General features: G+C 41.5%; 1 long non-coding RNA gene across 4 annotated transcripts in view; it reads left to right on the top strand.

The window, feature by feature from the left end:
* LOC107500095 overlaps positions 1-12,439 on the top strand; it is a 65,460-nt gene extending 53,021 nt beyond the window's left edge. Inside the window, exons 2-5 of one of the 4 annotated variants that reach the window (XR_001594425.2) lie at positions 792-1,366; positions 4,240-4,348; positions 9,778-9,900; positions 11,159-12,439. This is a non-coding gene — a long non-coding RNA (uncharacterized LOC107500095). The remainder of the gene's footprint in view (positions 1-791; positions 1,367-4,239; positions 4,349-9,777; positions 9,901-11,158) is intronic. The other 3 variants (XR_001594427.2, XR_001594424.2, XR_001594426.2) reach the window with 3 other exon arrangements.
* The last annotated feature ends 8,649 nt before the right edge of the window (positions 12,440-21,088 follow it).

Genomic DNA, 21,088 nt, shown 5'->3' on the forward strand with positions numbered 1-21,088 from the left:
ACCACTAAATGGTAGCTGTCATTGTGGTCAAGAACAAGTGCAATTTGGGGAGGACACGGCAAAGCCATGACTTCCATTTTCCAGCCCCTAACTTCCGATCTGCTCCAGAGTTCCCATAAAGACTGAGGCCAAGGGGCTACCCTGAGGAGCTATGGGATGTGGATGCCCAGTGCAGTGGGCAAGGCACTGTGCGCTGTTCTGTGCCGGTTGCCTCTGCCTCTGAGCCCTGTAGCCACCTCTCCATTATGGCAGGTATACAAACCGGCTCATCCCATATCATGAGCTGTACCCTGTCTGCCACAAAGGCCTAGCTGAGCTTCTCAAAGTTTAATCTGCTTCTGAAATCGACGTTCTTTCCTTCTCTAGAAAGGGATCTGTTACAGGATCCGAAGCCTTCTTTTCTGGCTTCAGCTTCAGCTCTAGACTTTTCCACTTATCAGCTGTGCCTTAGAGAAGTTACTTAATGCCCCTATGAACTAAACGTAATAATAGAACCTACCTTCTGGTGTGGTGGTTTTGAAGAATAAATGAGTAAATACATGTAAGTCCTGTTGAGAACAGGGCCTGCCATATCGTGTGGACTTTATAAATATTGTGGGGTAGGGAGACATTGTATAGCTTTGGTTGTTATTTTCATCATCATTATGATTATTACATCCTGGACTTGCTTCATAGTTGTGCTCTTAGATTTTCTCTCTAAAGACCTAGTTCCTTTTCTCAAGTTCCCTTCTGCTTTTTTGCCTATTTCTTCTGAATTCCTTTGTTTCTCTTTGCTTTGGTCTCTTTTTCAGGTTAGAAGCTTTCCTGGTGATCTTGGTCTCTATAGTCATTAAAGAACGAGGCACTTGAAGAGACGAGGGAAGTTGAGCAGCCAGCCGTCAGTATGGACCCAGTCATTCTCACCTCCTGGTATTCGCACCTCCTATGCAACTCCCTCCTGTATTGACTAAGCAGCCTGTATCACCAATATAATATCGCAGAAATGATGGAGTGTGAATCCCAAGGCTGGATAATAAAAGACATTATAGCTTCCACCTTGCCATCTGGGACCACTTGCTTCAAGTGACGCCAGCTGTCATGCTATGAGGATACTCAAGAAGCCCTGTGGAGAAGTCTGTGTGGCGAAGACCTGAGGCCTCTGGCAACAGACACTAACTTGCCAGGAATGGGAGTGAGACCTTTTGGAGGTAGCTCCTCCAGCCTCAGTCCAGTCTTTAGATGACTGCAGCTCCAGCCAGCATCTTGACTGCAACTCATGAGAAACCCTGAGCAGGAGCCACCCAGCTAACCCATTCCAGAATGCTTGACCTACAAAAAATGTGAGGTCATAAACATTTCTGTTTGTTTTAGGTCACTAAGTCATCAGGTAATTTACAATGCAGCACTAGATAACTAATACAGGAGGGGTGGTTGGTTGGTGGGGCCAGAAGAGGAAATCTGGGTATCTAACTACTTGTCAATTAAACTTTCAATCAGTCCTGGGTTTAGACCCACCCTATAGCCCCGTGTTTAGAGATACTTGTTCCTCCAAATCCTGAGACTTTCTAGAATTCTGCCTAGCAAACATACCCCCAATTTGTAGAAAGTAGTTTCCAATTTCTCTGTTCTGCAAAATGACTTATCATTTTTCCATCTGCTTTCACTTTCCAAAGTTTTATTGACATTGCTCCTCTCCTGCCAGCTCCTTTCTTGTTCCCTTTGTCTGCGTGTATTTACATCATTGTTTTTAATTTTACCACCATTTAGTAGGGTGTTGGGAGAGGGCACAGTTAGTGTGTGTGTTCAATCTGCCACATTTGGTTGGAAGACAGAGGTGATCTTTCACCATTTGGAAAACCCCCTTGGCTGCTGGAGACCACAGCTATGTCCGCTCTATTTTTAGAAAGTTAGATGTATAGGCAAACAGATCGGAGAAAGTGTTCGAAGGATCCAGCAGACCCCAGGAACTTCTGAGTGCTCTTGGCGCTACAGTGCAGGTGATGGCTTAGGGAAGGAAGGGGTGAGGAACCATGTAAGAAAGTGAAAAGGAGAGGGCTGAGCAGATGCTGAGAACAAAGACTGTGTAATCAGAAGTGGGTTGAAACTTGAAGTGTAGGAAGAGCACGTGAAATGAGGTTGTGCAATATGATAAAATAGATCAATTCTATCCTCAGGATACCTGTTATTAAAAATAGAAGACCCATAGCTTTAAATAGCATCCTCTTTTACTTCTACTGAAGATGAGAAAGAAAAATCAACTATATATAAGACATTTTCAGAGTACAGTATTGAAAAGGAGTGATGAGAGGAAACATCCTTGTCTTGTTTTTGATCTTAGCAGGAAAGCTTCTCGTTTCTTACCATTATGATGTTGGCTGTAAGTTTTTTTGCAGATATTCTTAATCAAGTTGAAGACATTATCCTTTATTCCTAGTTTATTAAGAGTTTTTATCATGAATGAGTATTGGATTTTGTCAACTACTTTTTTTGCATCTATTAATATGATCTTGGGTTTTTTTCTTTAGCCTATTGATATGATAGATTACATTAATTGATTTTCTGAAGTTGAACCAGCCTTTCTAACTGGGATAAATCCCACTTGGTCATGGAGTATAATTCTTTTTATATGTTGTAGGATATGATTTGCTGATATGTTGTGGAGGATTTTTACATCTATGTTTATAAAAGATGTTGATCTGTAGTTTTCTTGTAATGGCTTTGTCCGTTTGGGGTATTTCAGTAATACTGGCTTCCTAGAATGAGTTGGGAAGTATTCCCTCTGCTTCTATCTTCTGGAAGAGATTGTAGAGAATTGGTATAATTTCTTCCCTAAATATTTGGTAGAATTCACAAATGAACATATTTGGGCCTGACGCTTTCTGTTCTGGAAGGTTATTAATCGTCAATTCGATTTCTTATATAGATATAAGCCTGTTCAGATTGTCTATTTCTTCTTGTGTGAGTTTTGATAGATCGTGATTCTCAAGGAATTGATCCATCTCTACATTATCAAATCTGTGGACATAGAGTTATCCATACTATTTTTTGATTGTCCTTTTAATGTCCATGAAATCTGTAGTGACGCTGCCCTCTTTCCTTTCTGATACTAGTAATTTGTGTCCTCTTTTTTTCTCTTAGTCTAGCTAGAAGCTTACTGATTTAATTAATTTTTTCAAAGAGCCAGCTTTTGGCTTTATTGATTTCTTTTCCTATTGATTTCCTGTTTATAACTTAATTGATTTCTGCTCTATCTTTTTATTTCTTTTCCTCTGTTTGCTTCCAATTTAATTTGCTCTTTTTTTTTTCTGGTTTTCTAAGGTGGAAGCTTATTAATTGATTTTGGATCTTTATTTTCTAATATATCCATCCAATGCTATAAATTTCCCTCTAAGCACTGCTTTTGCTGGATCCCACAAATTTTTGATAAATTATATTTTCATTTTCATTGACCTCAAAATATTTTTAAATTTCTCTTGAATTTTCTTTTTCGACCCATGTGTTATTTAGAAGTATGTTGTTTAATCTCCGAGTATTTTGAGATTTTCCAGCTATCTTTCTATTATTGACTTCTAGTTTAATTCCACTGTGGTCTGAAATCATACATTGTATTATTTCCTTTTTAAAAAAATTTGTTAAGCTGTGTTTTATAGGCCAGAATGCGGTCTGTCTTGGTGTATGTTTCATGTGAGCTTGAGAAATATGTGCATTCTGCCATCGCTGGATGAGTAATCTATAGATGTTAATTAAATGTAGTTTATTTATGGTGCTATTGAGTTCAAATGTTTAAAATTTTTACACAGAGAATATATCCATACATTGCATGTATTATTTTTATAAAATAACAATGCAATCAAACAAAACAGTGAATGAATTTTTTTAAAAGCTGTAATGGGCCAAGGCAGAAGGCATTTGTGGGGAGCAACCTTGTGATCGTTGCCAAGGGCTCATCCACTCACTCTGTCAGCCTTGTCAGTCCAGGTGAGGGTTTGGCATCCATGGCAACCCAAGGCCTTGAACCCAGTGCACTGACCACAGTCAGTGGAGGGAAAGTGGCAAGGGATGAGCTTGGGCTGGGAAGAGGAGGTGTGTCTCAGAACCTCTCCCAAATGCAAACACAAATTGCTGGTAATAGATGACTGAAGTCCGGCCAAGCTTGTTCAACTGTGATTATAATAAAGGCATGAAGTCTATGTTCATACTCTAGGCTTGTTTATTGATGACCCAATAAAGGCTTACATCATATTTGCCTTGTGTTTTTAGCCAGGCATGCCAGCTAATAGAACCAATGGAAAAGAAGATAGCACAGATGAAATTACATTTCCAGTCTTTTCTTAGGCAACTGTCACTGAACATATAACACTTCTTTAAGGTATGTAACTTGTTATACCATGCCTTTCTTAATGGAGATGAGCTATAAGAAATCTCAAGTTCGAGAGGAAATTATTTCAAAAATGCCCAGTAAATGAACCTGGAGAGTTGAATATAAATAACCTAATGTTGCTACAAGTGGTTCTACCCAATATTCTGTCAAAAACCCTCTTGTTTGTCCCTTTCTTTATGATAACTCGTCAGATAAAAGAAGTCCACTTGTAAGGAAGGGCTCAGTGAGGTGTTAGAGAAGTCTGTGGCACTATTTTTCAGTTATTAATATGTCCATCTGATTTTATCAAGCTATTTAAAATCAGTTTCTGCAAATCAACCACAGAGAAACTTGATTTTATAAACTTGATTTCATAAATATAGCAAATGTGAGAGGTTAACTTTAAACAAACAAGTGGGGCAGGGGGCGGGGGCACGTTTGCACACATATCTAAAGAATCATAATAAAATTTCCATTGTCTTACTCAGAGGTGGTTAGAACTACAGGGAATTTGATAGTATTTCTTGGTAATTAATTTGTTAAAGTTAGAATAATCTAGAATACTCTATAGTCCAACATTAGGCTGTCTCTGTGAGAAAAAGAGTGAGTGTATGCACGTGTGTGTGTATCATTTTGGTAAGGACAAAGCTATTTTTAAAAGTTCCTTTTACGTATTTGTTTGTAATAAACTCACGGTTCATAGGCAACAAAAAGTTTCAGAAATTAGTCACTGTGCCCACATGTTGTATAAAAATTATAGTATTTGAAGGAGTGAGGACTTTTATTATAGTTATATGACACTTATCAGTGAATAAATTTCTCTAATCATTTGTAAATCTGAGAACTTTGAACTTTTTTCAAAAGCAATGTTTTGCTCATTCTGTAAAACATTTAATTGTCTTGAAAGAAGAGTTCAAATTTATATACAATTATTCAGGAGAAGACCAATATTTTTTTAAAAAAATATTTAATATGAGACATGGTTGTTTTGCAGACCTGTAGAAAAGTTAGAGGATATACTGTACCTTTGCAAATGCTTTCCAAAGCCTGTGGAAAATTAATTTGCATAACGTCTCCTTCCAATAAGCCATGAATTTATAGCCTTTCCAAACATATTTGCCTGGATCTTAGAGGTAACTGGTTAACTTTTATTTCTCCTCTTATAACTGTGGCCAAGTGCCTACGTGTGGCAGCCAAAGGCCAGAAGATCCCTTGACTTGTTCACACATATACCTAAAGCCAAACAGAAAATTTACAAGATTCCAAATATTACTTCAACTTGGTGCCATGATACTTCTTTTGTGTGAAACATTGCCTTTCTGGTGTCCTCTTATAGATGCAAATATGCCTGAAAAAGTGAAAAATCAGATTTCTGTCCTATTGGCTTGCTTTCCTAATTGATTTCCAGGATGAAGGGAGGATAGGCCAAGGCTGTTTCATGAATAATCGTCAGTGAAAGAAGGGGAAAGGGGTAACTTTGGTTTACGTATCAATTAGCATGAGATTTAGCTGCACGAAACAGGAAAGTCAAAGATAAGAATGGCTTGGACATGACAGAAGCCTATTCCTTCTATAAAGGAAGTTCAGTGGCAGGAATCCAAGGGTGGTGGGATTTAGACTCAATCTTTATATCTGGGGCTCCATCCTAGAGTACAACTTTCATCCTTAAGATTACCTCCTGATCCAAGACAGGCTGCTGGAGTTTGCAAGCCAGAAGAAGAGAAGTAAAGACAAAAACAGGCTCTACTCTGCTGAGTCAGCTCCCTGTAGGCCCCCTTTCTAAAAGTCCCACAGAATTCGTCTTATTAGCCAGAAGCAAACCACATGGACACATCTAGCAGCAAGGGAGGCTGGGAAATGATATTTTATTCTTGGTCACAATGTGCCCAGCTAAAATAGAGGCAAGTAAAGAGGAAGTAAGGAGTAGGTAGAGAAGGACTATTGCAGGCATCAACTAACCATCTCTGTGTTTGGCAAGACATGAAGGTCATGACTGGCCTTGGAACAACATCTGGGCTGAAATTGTTCTAGGCTCTCAAGAGAATGTTTGCTTTACCTAGACTTCCCTGTTTTGTGTATACTTTTCCTGGGTGGGGATCAATTCTGAGGGCTGTAGTACCCTAGTCCCGGTAAGTATATGTATTTGTCCAGAGGTCTCAGGCCTGAAGTCAATACAAATAAATGTGCAGAGATCCATTGAGCATGCTCTGTGTGGCCACACTGATGCAGTAATAATCCAGGTAGGGGCCAGGTACTTGGATGCCTTTTCCTAAGTGGCCTCTAAATTGGGAAGGCAGCTTAGAAGAGTGCTTCTAAAACTGCTTTTTCCTCAATCTATAGCAGACTAATATGTGCTCTTTCTGCGATGACCACAGTTCAGCAATACCCAATACATCTATTTCCTGTAGATGAGTTCTCTGATGACACACTTGGCTATCATAACAATGTCAACTAGCTATGAAAGTGTTCTACATGCTAGTTCTCGGTTTCAGGGTTGGGGGGAGTGGGTGGGTAGAGAGATCATCCTGCTGATACAACCAAACCTATTAAGACAAACTCCTTTGAATGTTCTAATTTTTCATTTGTATTTCAAATGATGCTTGAAAACTTGTGGGTGTTAGATGGAGTGTGAAATAATTTGTTATACGGATATGTTTTTATTATAATGATATTGGTGGCAAAGATATTTGGCTGGGAAGGCACTGCACATCAATCGAAAAGAAATATATCACAATTTAAAAACATTTTAACCAAGGTATAATTTACATATACTATAATGCACAGCCTTCAAATGATACTTTGGTGAGTTTTAACAAATGCCTGCACTTGAGTAAATACCTCCTTAATCAAGATTGTAGAACACTTCCATCGCCCCAGAAGGTTCCCTCACGTCCCTTTCCAGTCTCTCCTGTACCCTGTGTCCCTGCTTCAGAGGTTCTTCATTCTATAGCTACGGCTTAGATTTTCTTGTAGAACTTCTAGGACTTCTCTGGAACCTGTAGAACTTCACATTAATGAAATCATATGGTACATAGGTGCTCTTTTGGTTTTAGTTTCTCTTGTTTAACCTAATGTCTTGAGAGGCATCCATGTTGCCTTATCAGTAATTGATTCCTTTTGATTGCTGAGAGAACTCCATTGTATGAATACACCCCAAGTAATTAATCCATTAATAGCAGCTTCTGTTTCTGGAGGATTCATTATTGCCAAACCATTATGCTAAGCACCTCCCAGATCATGTCTCATAACCAGAGAAGAGTAGGTGTGTTGGCCATTTGTGAGGGAGTTTTATTTGTGATTTTGTCTTTTGCTGTTCAGTTTCAGCCTTGGTCTTACTAGCACCTGGGTCTGTCTGTCACCCTGTGTGGCCTTGGTAGGAAGTGAGGTATAGGAAATCAGAGCCTCCTTCTTGATGAAGTTGTAGCCCAGGTAAGGAGGGTGAGTGGTCTTGGCCTGGCCAGTCCCATGCTCTCTTCAGAGGCTGTGGGGGCTTTGCATGAACGATATAAGGATCCAAAGCAGGGGAACTGCAGCATGCGAAGGTCCTTTCTGTTGTGTGGCCTCTGCCATGGCCCCCGCCTGGCCTTCTGAACATCCTTACTTCCTGTCCATTTGCCCGACTTCCAGGATTCTATCAATTCCAATAACTGCTCTTCTTGTGTAATTCAGGCTGACTTGGTTTTTGTTATTGTTGTTGTTATTGTTGTTCTAGGTTTCTAAGCTTTTGTTTTTCCTAAATTTATTAATTTTAATTAGTTCCAAGTATACAGTACATTGGTTAGACATCTACATAGTTCATAAAACGATCCCCTCAATTGCTCCCTATCTCCCCTGACTTGGTTTCTGTACTTGCAAAGAAGGCCATTACTGATACACGGAGTACTGTCCCCATTGTACAGATAAGGAAACCAAGGCCCAGGTTCAAGTCACTCCCCTGGGGTCACATAGGCTACTGTATGGTAGGATGCGGATTAGAACCCAGTCGGTCTCAATCCATGCAAAGGGGAGGCAACCTCATCCCTGACCTGGGCGACACCAGCCTCACCCTGGCCCTGTGGGTTTGTCTCTGTCCTGGCCCCCGGGGGACAACATGTTCATGCTGTCGTGAGGAGAAGTGCACAGATCCCTTTCACAACCCTCTGCTTCTCTCGCCAAAGCCGACCATGGCTCTTGAGACTGTTCCAACTCAAACCTCTGCGCCTCTGACCCGCTGAATCTTACGTTTAACCTACTCGACCATTTCTCTCGGCTTCAGATCAGAAATGCAAACCCACCCCAGAATGCAGTACAATCTCCCATGCCTTTCTGTGGCTTAGTTGAGCATTACTTTTAAACCCTTATTCTGATCTTTGTTTCATGTTTACAGAAGTGGATTCCTTTTATTTCTTTCCCCTGACAGGAATAATCCCTTTGGAATTTAAGCTTTTAAAGAGTAGCTCCTTGGGTTATTTGAAAGGCAGCTCTCCTCCTCCTGCAGAGAGGAGGGGCCGAGGTTGGCCCAGGGCTGCGTGCGGACAAACACTTCGATGAATTGTGAGGCGGCCTGCTCTCGGCAACTGAAGGAAAGGAGATCTGGCTCTCAGATCTGGCCTCTCTTTCCCCCAGCTTTCTCTCATGTTATACTAGTAAGCACCAAGAGCAATCCTGAAAAAGAGGGAGGGGTGGGAATGGGGTGGGGGGTTGGGGTGGGGGGAGGCTGTCAGTCGGAGAGATGAGAGGCAGGGTCAGGTGGAGGAAAATGACCCTGCAATGTTACTTGCAGCCAGGGAGGGAAAAGATGTAGACACAGTCAGCCCACCCTGGGACAGGGCCTCTCATTTTTTGAGATTCTCTGGATAGTAAAACAGGAAAACATCCTGGAAGAGGGTTACAGAGTGTGGTGGACACAATGATTCACCACCCAAATTGCTCTTCTGCCCAGCTGCTAGGGGGAGGACTGTTGGCGGACAGCCTCAGCTGGCAGTCCCTCCTGAGACTGCCCCAGCTGCAGAGAGCCACCTCGCCCAAGGGTGCGCCCACATCCAGTGACTGAGGCAGCAGGGGTATAAAGTCCTGGCCATTTGGACAAGCTGTAAGGGGTGGGGTCTACGAAGGCTGCCGTTGGACTGCACCTCAGTGCCACTTCTCACTGCCTTTTGCTCCCGCCGTAGTTGTTGGTCCCAAGGGTGCTCTCTGATCAGCATCCTGCCTCAGAGTCCACCTCCCGGAGGCCTGACCTGGGAAATAGAGAGTGTTGACATACAAGTTAATACTTCTAACACATGAAAATACAATTCACTATAGTTGTACTTTCACGGGACAATTATAAAATTAATTTTTAATAATTCACTATGTATGTCATCAGTGAATTCCTTCAACCCTCAGTGCATATCTTTATACATATCATGTAGAAACAAAAAGTTCTATGAGGTAGTTACTATTACTATCCCATTTAACAGATGAGCCAACCAAGGATCAGAGAGGACAAGCAGCTTTCCCATGGCAGAGCCAGGATTTCAGCCGGGAGGCAGGTTCCAGAATCTGAGCTCCCAGACACTAACACTCACCTTCCTCTCAGTGTGGTGAGCATGTCTAAACTGTTTCTTCCTACAGGCCTGGGGCATGAGGTCAAGGACTGTGTCTCAATCTCAAACATGGTTAAGATCAGGAAGGTCAAAAATAAGTGTAAGAATATGAGAGGAAAGAATGGCACAAACTCGATGGCAAATCTCTAGTCAATTTTTTTAGAGTTAAAAACATGACTGTCATAAAAATACAAAATGAGCGTAAGCCAAACATTTGTTTAACTGATTATGTTCATTTCCTAGGGCTGCTATACCAAATGACCCCAAACCACGCAGATTAAACCAATAGAAATGTATTCCCTCGCTGTTCTGGGGGCCAAAAGCACAAAATCAAGGTGTCGGCAGGGCTGCATTCCAATCCACAGGCTCTAAAGGAGAGCCCTTCCTTGCTCTAAGCTTCTATGGCTGTCGCATTCCATAGCATTCTCGGCTTGTGGACACATCTCTCTGTTCTTTGCCACCATCATCACACCACCTCCTCCTCTGTGTCTTCTCTTCTCTCTCCTATAACGACACTTGTGACTGGACTGAGGCCCACACTGGCAATCCAGGATAGTCTCATCGCAAGATCCTTAACTACATCTACAAAGACCTTTACTCTCTATACGGTGACATTTTCAATTCCAAGGATTCGAATGAACATGGCAATATATTTTTGGGAGCCACCATTCAACCCACTACACTCATGAATGAGGGAACCAGTAGGTTGGTAAAGTTGATTCCAAGGACGATTTAAGAAACAGAGGCATGCTGAAATAGCTTTGTTAAACTGCAGATAGATTGAATGGTTAATGTCTCACAGGCCATTAACACTGTGACCTAGGGGGTTATCTTTTCCCAAAGACAGAAATCTACTTGGACAGAAATCTTTAAGTTAGTACATAGCTGCACAGTTTCACCTTAATCAATAGTAAATGACAGATTAAACAAAGTATATCTCTTAGAGCAGTGCTCTCAAATAGAACTTCCTGCAATGATAGAATATTCTGTACCTGTGCTATCCAATCCAGTAGCCACTGGCCACCTGTGGCTAATGACCACTTGAAATGTGGCCGCTCTGACTAAGAAACAGAATTTTAAATTTTACTATAATTAACATTTAAGCGTAAATAGCCACAGGTGGCTGATGGCCACAGTATTGTCTGTACCTAGAGAATTAAATAATGACCAGCATGGCCTGATAGACAATGTTCTAATGTGACATTGAAAGAATATACTGTTGTCTTATTTTGAATTTTTCATAATTGTTCTTAAGACAGCTTTTCTCAACAGCAGACCTGAGACTGGGCAAACTCGAGGAGTGACAGGGACGGCGGAGAACTGGCATCACACGTCCGTGGATCAGGGAAGTACTTCTGCTTAGTTCCAATCAGTTATTGCCCTGTAGCCAGAACTATTCATTTGTCAGGAGAAGCCAGGCATGTGGATTTTTATGCAAAATCTCTTAATATTTAGAGATTAGCCAATCGGCGATCTCTGCTCTAGGGGAAATTGGCACTAATTAACCTCTATAACCTGTTTATTTCCAGTTACTCTTGTTAATGTACCACACCGTCCAGCACCGTGTCTAGCACATATAGTAGTCTAATAAACACCAAGTAGTGCAATTCATTTCAGTTCAACTTTTTTTGAGCACCTACTGTATGTCAGGGATTGGCTAAAAAGCAGGTCATTATAAGAATGAATAAGACACTGCCCTTACTTTCATAGGCTCCCATCCTGGCAAGGACACAACACAAAAGTGCTCTGTGGTGATGGAGGCAAGCGCTAGGTGTCCTGGGAGTCAGGGCACAGCTGGTTCCAGCTGGGCAGTTAGGGAAGGAGAAGATAACTCAGCTGAACCGTGAGTAAGAGTTGGCCAGGTGAAGGGCATCCTGGGCAGGGGTACCAGAATGATGAGAGGGGAGAAGATGTGACTGAGGGCACAGCATGGTGTATGGGGGAAACTTGGAGCAGTCAGCATCACTAGAGCTTAAAATCTGAGACTGGAGATGCCCAGAAGTGAAGGGAGAGAGGAAGCAAAGGTCAGATCATAGAAGGTATTCTAGTCTGTGATGTGAAGGGTATTTTATCACTGGCTTATCAAGACAATGGAATGAATGAGTAGACAAATACATTCACTCAGCAAATAGTCTCCAGGATTTGATACTAAGGACACTAGCAATATAGGCAACTAAAACAATAGGGTCTTTTATCTCATGAAGTGTGCAGTCTACTTAGGTGAGACAAATGGTAAACACGTGAACAAATGCATAAATAAGATTAGATAAAATTGTAAGTAGTCTTCTTTAGCCTCAAAGAAGAGGACTCCAGAATGTGGGAGAATTACTGGGAGTTGGTCGTGGGGGCTGGGAAGAGAGGGGCATAATTAGTTAGCTGCTCTAGGAAAGTAGTATTTGATCTGGGATCAGAATGTCAAGAAGGAGCCAACCATTTAATGCCTTAGATTCTAGAAGAACAGTACACCAAGTTCTTAATGATAAGGGTTATTTGGTAACATATTTTTATAGCCAAAGTAAATGAATGAATGAATGAATGAATGAATGAATGAATGAATCTAAATAGGAAAGCAAAGTGCAATTGAGAATAGAAAAGAGAACATCACCTGAAATCTTACTACCTTAACGTCACTTCTATTTTCAGTTAGAGCACATTCCTCTCAATGTGGGCTGACATTCACATGTATTTTATATAATTGATTGTAAGCAACTGTATACACAATTGTGTAATCAGCTCTTTGTAGTTAACATTAACAGCCTTTTTGTGATAACCGTAGCCTGGACCATTAGAATTTCTACTTCTATATCATTGTCCATCTAATGGGCCATGTGTAGTATTTATCCTTTCTCCTGTTACACATTTAAGTTGTTTTATAAATTTTCATGCTAATGACCATAAACATCTTTTCACATGTATATTTTTTTCTCTTCTTCTTTCAGATAAGTTCTTTAAGATAAATTTCCTGAAGTGAGAGGTTCCTGTCTGGAAGAGAATACTTAATGTTAGAGCTTTTGATTCAAGTTGCCAAATTGTTTTCCGAAAGGGGTAGGAAAGGAGATAGTGGTAGGGAGTGTGTGTGTGTGCAGGTGTGTGTGTGTGTAAGGACATAAGCAAGCAGAAATACAAACCATCCTTCTCTGTGAGTATGCTGTGAGTGGGGGTCTGCTTCGTTCCCTACTGTGGATGCAGTGCCAGGTATACAGTAAGAGCTCAATAATGGAATAAGTGACTGACTTTCAAGCTCAGGTTTTGCAGCTCAAGATTTGCATTGTTGTCCTCCAAAGAATAGAAATTTGCCCATCAGGAACAAATATTTTGCATTACTCTGCTTTTGTAGCTTTGGCTTTCAAGGGAAAAAGAAAAAGAAAAAGAAAAGGCTAAATAGATGTTTATGGAGACCAGGCCAAGAAGGTAGGCTAAGCCTCTCCCTTTTATCTCTAGAAAAGACTTAAAAGATACATATTTCTCATGTTATATATGTATTTATATGTGTGTATTGGTACAGCCATTCAGCCCCTTCCCCATTCACTGGACCCAGGCCGTGTGGTAAACACAGTATTTACAGAGAGCCTGCAGGACTCAACAGAAAAATAAGTATAGTCTGGGTTCTTATAAACAGCCTCTGAGATAAAAATTTGTGGCAAGCTGACTTATTAGGAAATATTCCCAGAAAGAATGGGTAGGAGAGTTGAAATGTGAGACCAGAGAGGGAGAAAGCCACCCAAGGTTGTGATAACAAACTGAGTCTCTCAGAGTCGGACTTAATGCAAGGAGTTCTGGAGACAGTACAGTTCACATCTCAGAAGTGTCCCTATGAAGGGATGAGGGACCTGGAGGATTTATATCCCCTGTACCCATCAGTCCATAAACTGTCCCAGGGACATTAAGTGTGCATTAGCAAAGTGTAATCATATGAGGAGTCTGTTTCGACGAAAATGGTAAAGGGATTTGAGGGCAGGTGGATGAAGCTCTGCTAGCTCCCGCTTCAAGCTCCCAACGGTAGTCATCATGAACACTGACTCCGTGAAAAGAGGTGTCAAATTTAACAAATGAGAGAACAAACAGCTGAGAAAGCGAAGTTAATTGAAAAAAAGAGAAGATGACACTAGAAGAAGTTTAATCGGTATCCTCATGGACATAGAAGAAGATATTACATCTGCTGAATCAAATGGAGGCCTTGGAAATTAAGTTTTTGATCACTGCCATTAAAAAAAAAAAAGTAGATGGATGAAAGAACAGAATGGGAACAGCCGAGGAACAAATTAATGGGCTGGGAGATGGAACTGACGAAGTGCCTGAAAAGAGACGAAAAGAATGAGAGGAGTTAGGAACATGGAAAACAATTGTATAAGTTCCCATATCCACCTAATCACATTTTCAGAATGAGAAGACAAAGAGGATGGATGGGAGAAAAATGCTTAAAAAGGGAATAGAAAAAGAATTTCCAACGTTAATGAGTACTCAAAACGAAAGTGCCCAAAAAGACCCAAGCAGGAAAAGTGGGAAATGCCGCATACATAGTGGCGACATCATGGTGCAGTTTTAGTATGCCAAGGACAAAGAGAAAGTCCTACATCCTCTAAGAGAAAAGCAAATTATACACAGGAGAAAAAATAAAAAAGACTATCACACTGACCTCATACTTCTCATCAGCAATAGTTGATGGGAGGAGAAAGTGGAGCTAGATCTTTAAATTTCTTATGGGAAAGGGTTGTAAATATAGACTCGAAGTGAATGCATTCATCTGGGGAACAAATATAGGCACGCCAGGCAAGCAAGAACTCAGAGAACACACTATTCACAAACTCTGAAAGGATTCCTAGAGAATGTCTTCTGCAAAATACCAAAAATTGATCTAAGAGCAGCAGCATAAAGAAGCAAAAAGAAACTAATGAGAAAATAAACTGGTAAAATGTTAAGAAAATAAGAATTAATCAGGACCCCCATTTATGGAATGCTCACAACTTGTGCAAAAAAAAAAAAAAAAATAGTAATCTTGCTTAAGATCATCTTCAAAGAAAGGTCCAAAACCAGTGAACATTTCCAAAGAGACAGCCTCTGTAACATCAGAATGAACTTCACTGAAAACTGGTAATTGCAAAGACAGGTCCACCATAGTCATGATAATTTCATATATGTGGAGGTGTAAAATTAAGGTCTGGGTGGAGCCACATACTGGGGTGTCTATCAACTGGGTCAACAGTCTTCATCCATTGAAAGGATGGCCTGGATACTGAACTCCCACTGGTCTGTACCCTCTCTTCTCAAACCACAGGTTCTCTAATTTTGTAAAACTTGGGTTGACTCAGAATGAATTTGTAAAACTTGCCCTTCTGGTCTTTCTATTAGAGCACAAATTATTAGAGCACAAATTATGTCAAAAGCTTTCAGACCTTTAGCATTGACTGGGAAGTGAAATTGAATAACGAATGAGCTCGGGTCACTGGGGAAAGTCTCATTTGAAAAGAAAAGACAGAACTACTTTTGAACGGTTTTTCTTCCTACCTCTTTATTGATAACGTCTCTTAGGAGTTTTATAAAGTTTGCTTTTCTCTGAATGACTTGATCCTTTTGGAGGTGGCTGCCTCTTCCAGGGCCCATGGTGGCATGAGGGTGGCTGCCTTTGCTACAGGAGTCGTGTCCACCAGTGAAGACAGAGCATTTTGGGTTCCCTATCAGGAGCTTCAGTGATATCCGTCTCCTGAGGGATTAGAGACTGTTAATTACTTTCTGTGAAAGAGGGAGCCTCAGCGCTACAGCTTGGCAGATTTGCTAAAAATAGAGGCTTTAGGTTATTTTTAAAAACCCTCATGCAGGGATCATGACCGTGAGTCACATTTATCGAAGGAGTCTGCCTGCTGAAGGAAAACCGCATGGCTCTGTGGACATTTTAAACCCTCCCTGAAACATTGCCACCTCGGCAGAACAGCCACACCAACCCACCCAGGAGGAAATAGAGAAGAATGTGTGCATGTGGAAATTTAAGACCCAATTTAGTTTAAAATAGATATTCCGTATCCAAAGGATGGGCACCATTTTCTCAGCGCTAGCTCTTAACTAACGTCTGTCATGCCGTTGTATGCTCTGTCTACTTATTGTTAGCTGCATTCTTCTCCTCTCCCAGGAACATTCGTAATCTAATAAAGAAATATTCGCTGAGGAGGAGTTCGATGGCATGGGAGGTATCCGTCTTGTCTGAGACATCAATTTCACTTGCTTACAGAACATTAAAAAGAAATTTTAAGTGATAAATGCATTAATCTACAGCTACTTATGATTAGGCTGTTCTGGCTAAAACAGAATACATTATCTGTAAGACATATTTCACACTCCCAAGGCACTTTAAAATAATGAAAACATATAAAATAATATCTAAGTAATTAAAGTAATGGCAAATAAAAACAGCTTTATACGAAATTGCCTATTGGAGTAATATATCTCTTTTTATAAGCCCTATGTGATACTGCTATTAATTTTTAAGTAACAAAATATTGCTCTTGAACAAAAAATGGAGTATTAACTAACACAGATACTATTAATTGCTTTGTAAATGCACAGTGCTAAATTCTAGTTTATAAAAATAAACCTTTGAGGTTATCTAATAAAAATCTATACACAGTGCCCACTTCTGAATCATCTAGGCAGTGGAGGAGACTCCCCCTATTGAATCCATAAAAATAGCCTCGAAAGGCCTGTATCTTTTCTATGAGCTGATTCGTGTGCATCAGGAAGCCTGGCGTTCTCCACCCTCCCTCCCTGCCCCATTCTTTCCCGTAGCCCAGCCCCTTTCCCTCATGACTCAGGTATTTAATCTGTCATCCTCTTTCAGTTGTGTTTCCTGAGCCGTAAGTAGGACACTTTTTAAAACAACGTCACCTTCTCATAGATGATATTCTGTCCCCAGACTGCCCTATTCCCTGGGCAGCCTACTGCTTTCTTGTTGTCTCTAGTCGTGTGTGTCCTATGGAATCGTCCTGATGGCCTGACTTTTCTTTATTCACCATAGTGTGATCGATTTGGCACATCCTGGCATACCCAGTCCCAGTGAACCTGTTTCTCTAGGGACCACACTCAGTGCTCCCCGCCGTACACACTACACATCCCTCAGACTGGGCTGAGGAGCATCGGGTGCATGACTTAAGGGGGCACTCACTCTTGGATTCAGGTTGGTGCAGTGTCTGCATTTGATGACTCAGAGAGTGAGTGCCTCCTTAAATTGTGTGCCTGGCGCCTCGCTCACTTACCCTACCCTGACTTACTCACAATCCAGCTTTTCCTGCCCCATGTGGTATGACACGTAGGGTTTGCTGAGAATAGCAAGCGACAGGCAGAGGGGGAGCCAAGGTGGAAGGTTGCTTAAAAGTAGGTACAAGACCTCCTTTTCCTGGATTTTTCATCCTACTCTCTGCAAGTATTTCATGGAAATTTTACCTCTGGAACTGACAGAATGAGCTCCGCAGCTTGCGAATTAAATTGTTTAATATGATGAACTGTTTCTTACCAGCTCTTGTATAAACTGCTGAGAGGGAATGTCCATACTATATGTGTATAAAATAATAAAACTTTCTAACATTTTTAAGGTTATTTTTCCTCTTAGATATTTTCAATGTATATTAATATGTTAATAATTAAAAATTACTTTAATGACTGAGGATACTTAGAGGAAAAGCAGCCTGTTTAAATTTGGTTCAACTAGGTTTTGACCATAGAATTCTAATTTTTTTGGAGGGGGGGAGGAATCTGTTAAAATTATACTCAACTGGTGTTGGGAGGAACTTGGTTTAGGAAACCACGATGGAGTGGATTAAGTTTCGAATTTAACCCAAGGGATGTGGATTTGAAGCCTAGAGCTATGGGCCACTACACTCTATTCATCTGTTCCCAGATCTGAACATTAAAAGGGTTGGATCAGACAAAGGCTAAAGACCCTTCCAGCTGTGAAATGCGCGAGTCCTATGGCTCATGGATCTTTCCTTCACTGGTAACCACCCTTCCTTGGTGCATTAATCTACAGCTACTTATGGATTCCAGGAGGAGTGGATCTGTATGTTAAAATGTGCCGGCCCCAAACTGGTATTCTGATTTGGCTACTGGACCAGAACAAACTTTGAAGTAGTATTTCAGGAGCATTCAGGGAGGCAGTCTCAGTCAGGAAATTTTCTCTCCTTAATTATGTCAGAAACCCAAAAGGTAAAATCAAACAGTCAGGTAACCCAGTGGTGCCATCCGCCTGGGCCAGCTCAGAGGCTGAGACAGACCCAGTACCAGGAAGACCCGCCCATACTGCAACCCTTGAAACTTTCAGGATTGTTGCTAAGGCTGGGGTTTGATTCTGCATCAGAGTTTAGCGACTTCGGTTAATTCAAGCAAACCTTGGACATTGGCACTGATTAATTGTCAGCCTAATCTTTATTCAAATATATCAATACTTCTAAGGCCAAGATAAAAAGGCAAATATTTGCTCCTTGCGCTAAAGTACCAAAGTTTTAAATAATAGACTTTTCTTGATTCGCTAATTACCATCCTTTATTTTTCTCCCATGTTTTGAGAGATCTCGTCTGGCAAATGATATTTACTAAGTCATTAATTTGTTTTCCCTTTTATAAAAAAGTTAATCCAAAATGCACATGACTTGGCTGTCTTCCCAGCCAAAAGCAAAGACACTTGCTATCTGAGTTATATTTATTCCTTCAGTTAAAAATTTTTGTTTATTTTGTCTTGCTGTCATTTCTATTTAAGTAAATGTACAGAATTTCTGTGATACTGTTTAACGAAATACCTAATGACTACTAGTGAGTGCTTGTGCTGCAGCTGCTGCTGCTGACAGGGGCTTTAAGGGATGGAATTCAAGCACGTTTTAATTCATTCATGCACTTGGTTTTCAGTGGACAACTGTGGTGGGACCTTCCTCCAGAGACCTCATGTCCCAACTGAAATTTCCCCTACTTGGTGTAATAAACCTGTCACCAAGTTCATAAAAAATTGGTAGGGAGTGCTTATTAAACGCAGATCCGCGGTGCTGCGTGGCTCCACCTCCACCGCTCGGGCGGGGAGGGGAGGGGAAGGGAGGGGGCGAGGCGGAAACAAGTCTCGGGTCTCGGCAGTGCAGGCTCCATCCCCACCTTTCCACTAGCTCCTGGGAGGCTGGCAGTTGGGCTGGCGACTCCACAGACCTGAGGGACCTCCCCTACCGTTCCCTGAGGCAGTAGGGTAAAGTTACGAATTCTCTTTGGTTCAGGGTTTCTTTTATAAGGAACCAGACCCTAATAGTTTTGGTTTATTTTGTCTTGGATTCACCAAGGGTCGATACCAAGGTACAGACGCAGGTCCCCGTGTCCTTGGTGCCCTGCCCTTGGAGAAAAGGGAAATCAACCAAGTGGATTTCGGTGCTATAAGGGTGGGTTAGTATTTCTGTCGTAGTCATCTTTAACCCCCTCCGAGTTGTTAATTTCCCTGCATCCCACCCCTCACCACCAATTCAGGCATGTTAGCTCATTGCCCCCAGGGAAAGAATGTGCTCTGGCAGAGCAAAAAAGAAGATATCTTCCCTCCTTCAGCTCCAGGAGTTGACTAAGCATGTGTCTAAGCAAAATGTTAGAATTGGTATTTGAGGGAAGATTTATTCCAGGGCTAGAGAGAGAAGAGCAGGGGTGAGTTTGGGGAGAGGAGCCTTAGGCCCTGCTTCTGAGCAGAACCTCAGGAAGACAACAAAACCATAAAGAGGTTTGTGAAACCTGAGGATTGGGACTTGCTTCCACCTGCCCCTCTCAAAGGTGGTAAGGCCACACACAAGAACAGGCTCTGATGTGTCCAGACTGAGCACTCTTAGCATCTCCAAGATTTCCACGCGGCAACAAGGTACAGAGGCAGCAGAATAAGACGTCTGCAGCACAGGACCCAGTGAGACAATTAGGTGACCCAAGCAGAGTGATGAGCCAGGACCCAATGAACCCCTCCAATGCCTGGACAATACATGAGCCCCGTGAGGAAAGGCAAAAACTTGATTTAGATTGAGCTCCTGCCACTCTAGGAAGAATAGAAACTTAAAATAGAGATTAGTGAGTTGCTTTTAAAATTGAGTTGTGTTTATTTTCCATCAGAGTTACGGGCTGAGATTTCTATCCACAACTTGCGCTGGAGATCTGGGGAAAGCGACATAGCCTCCGGAGAACAGATCCCATGGTCCAGAGTTCCCTTCCCCCTTCTCACTACCTCCTCACCAATCTTCCCAAACTGGCAAAACCCTGGCCCTCTGAGAAGCCAAGTGCTTCGTTCCCCAGAAGCCAGAAGCCTCCCTCTTAAGCGCTCAGTATGAGTCTAAACCTGGGGCTTAGGATAAAGGCAGGGCAGTCCAATACCAAGGACTTAATACCAAAGACCATTAATAATTGACCATGAGAAGGACCAGAGGGGAGGACCGATTCTCTGAGTGTGGACCAAGCTGTTTGGATGTGAGTACATACAGAGATAAATGAAGGTGAAGACAGGCGAATGAGAAAAATTTCTGTCTTTTGCCATTTACCAAGATTTTTAGTGTTGTCCTTTCCCGTTTTCTGTGGCAAAAAAAAAAAAAAAAAAAAAAAAAAAAAATTGAGGTTTAATTTGTCTCATCTTTGAACACATTGTCCCTCCCCTCAACTTACCTTACAACGGTAATAAAAATGATGTACACATACATCCACACCCTAGCAAAATATCAGAATTAAAGAGGCTAAGCTCATCTTTTTTACAAAAATGGGAAATTGAATCTCAGAATTAATACTGCAGTTTCACAAAAATCCAGTACACATATCCCCTGCTTTTCAAAGGTTCCCATAAAATTTTGCTTTTATGAATGACCTACACTAGTACCTGTTTTTGCTAATCCAAAGAAATTCAAAGGAGATTTTGACTTACATGCAAAAAGGCGAAGAAAAGTGAAACCAGCGTTGCTGGCGGTGAGCTGTTACAGAGGCAGCTGAGCTGTTACAGAGGCAGCTCGTCCCTTCATGCTCCCCGGCACTCCCCACCACTCAGCATCTCAGCATCAAGCCACCATGGGCTCTGAACTGCATCTGTGAGCATCTGTGTTTTATCTCCACTTATGCTGTGTTTGTATTAATAAGATGTGTCCTAAGATGTCAGAGAAGCCCGAGCTCGTAAGATTGTTTGTTACGCTTAGTGTGAAACTGGACATAATTAAGCG

This window comes from Rousettus aegyptiacus, unplaced genomic scaffold, assembly GCF_014176215.1.
Source record: "Rousettus aegyptiacus isolate mRouAeg1 unplaced genomic scaffold, mRouAeg1.p scaffold_m13_p_4, whole genome shotgun sequence".
Taxonomy (NCBI): Eukaryota; Metazoa; Chordata; class Mammalia; order Chiroptera; family Pteropodidae; genus Rousettus; species Rousettus aegyptiacus.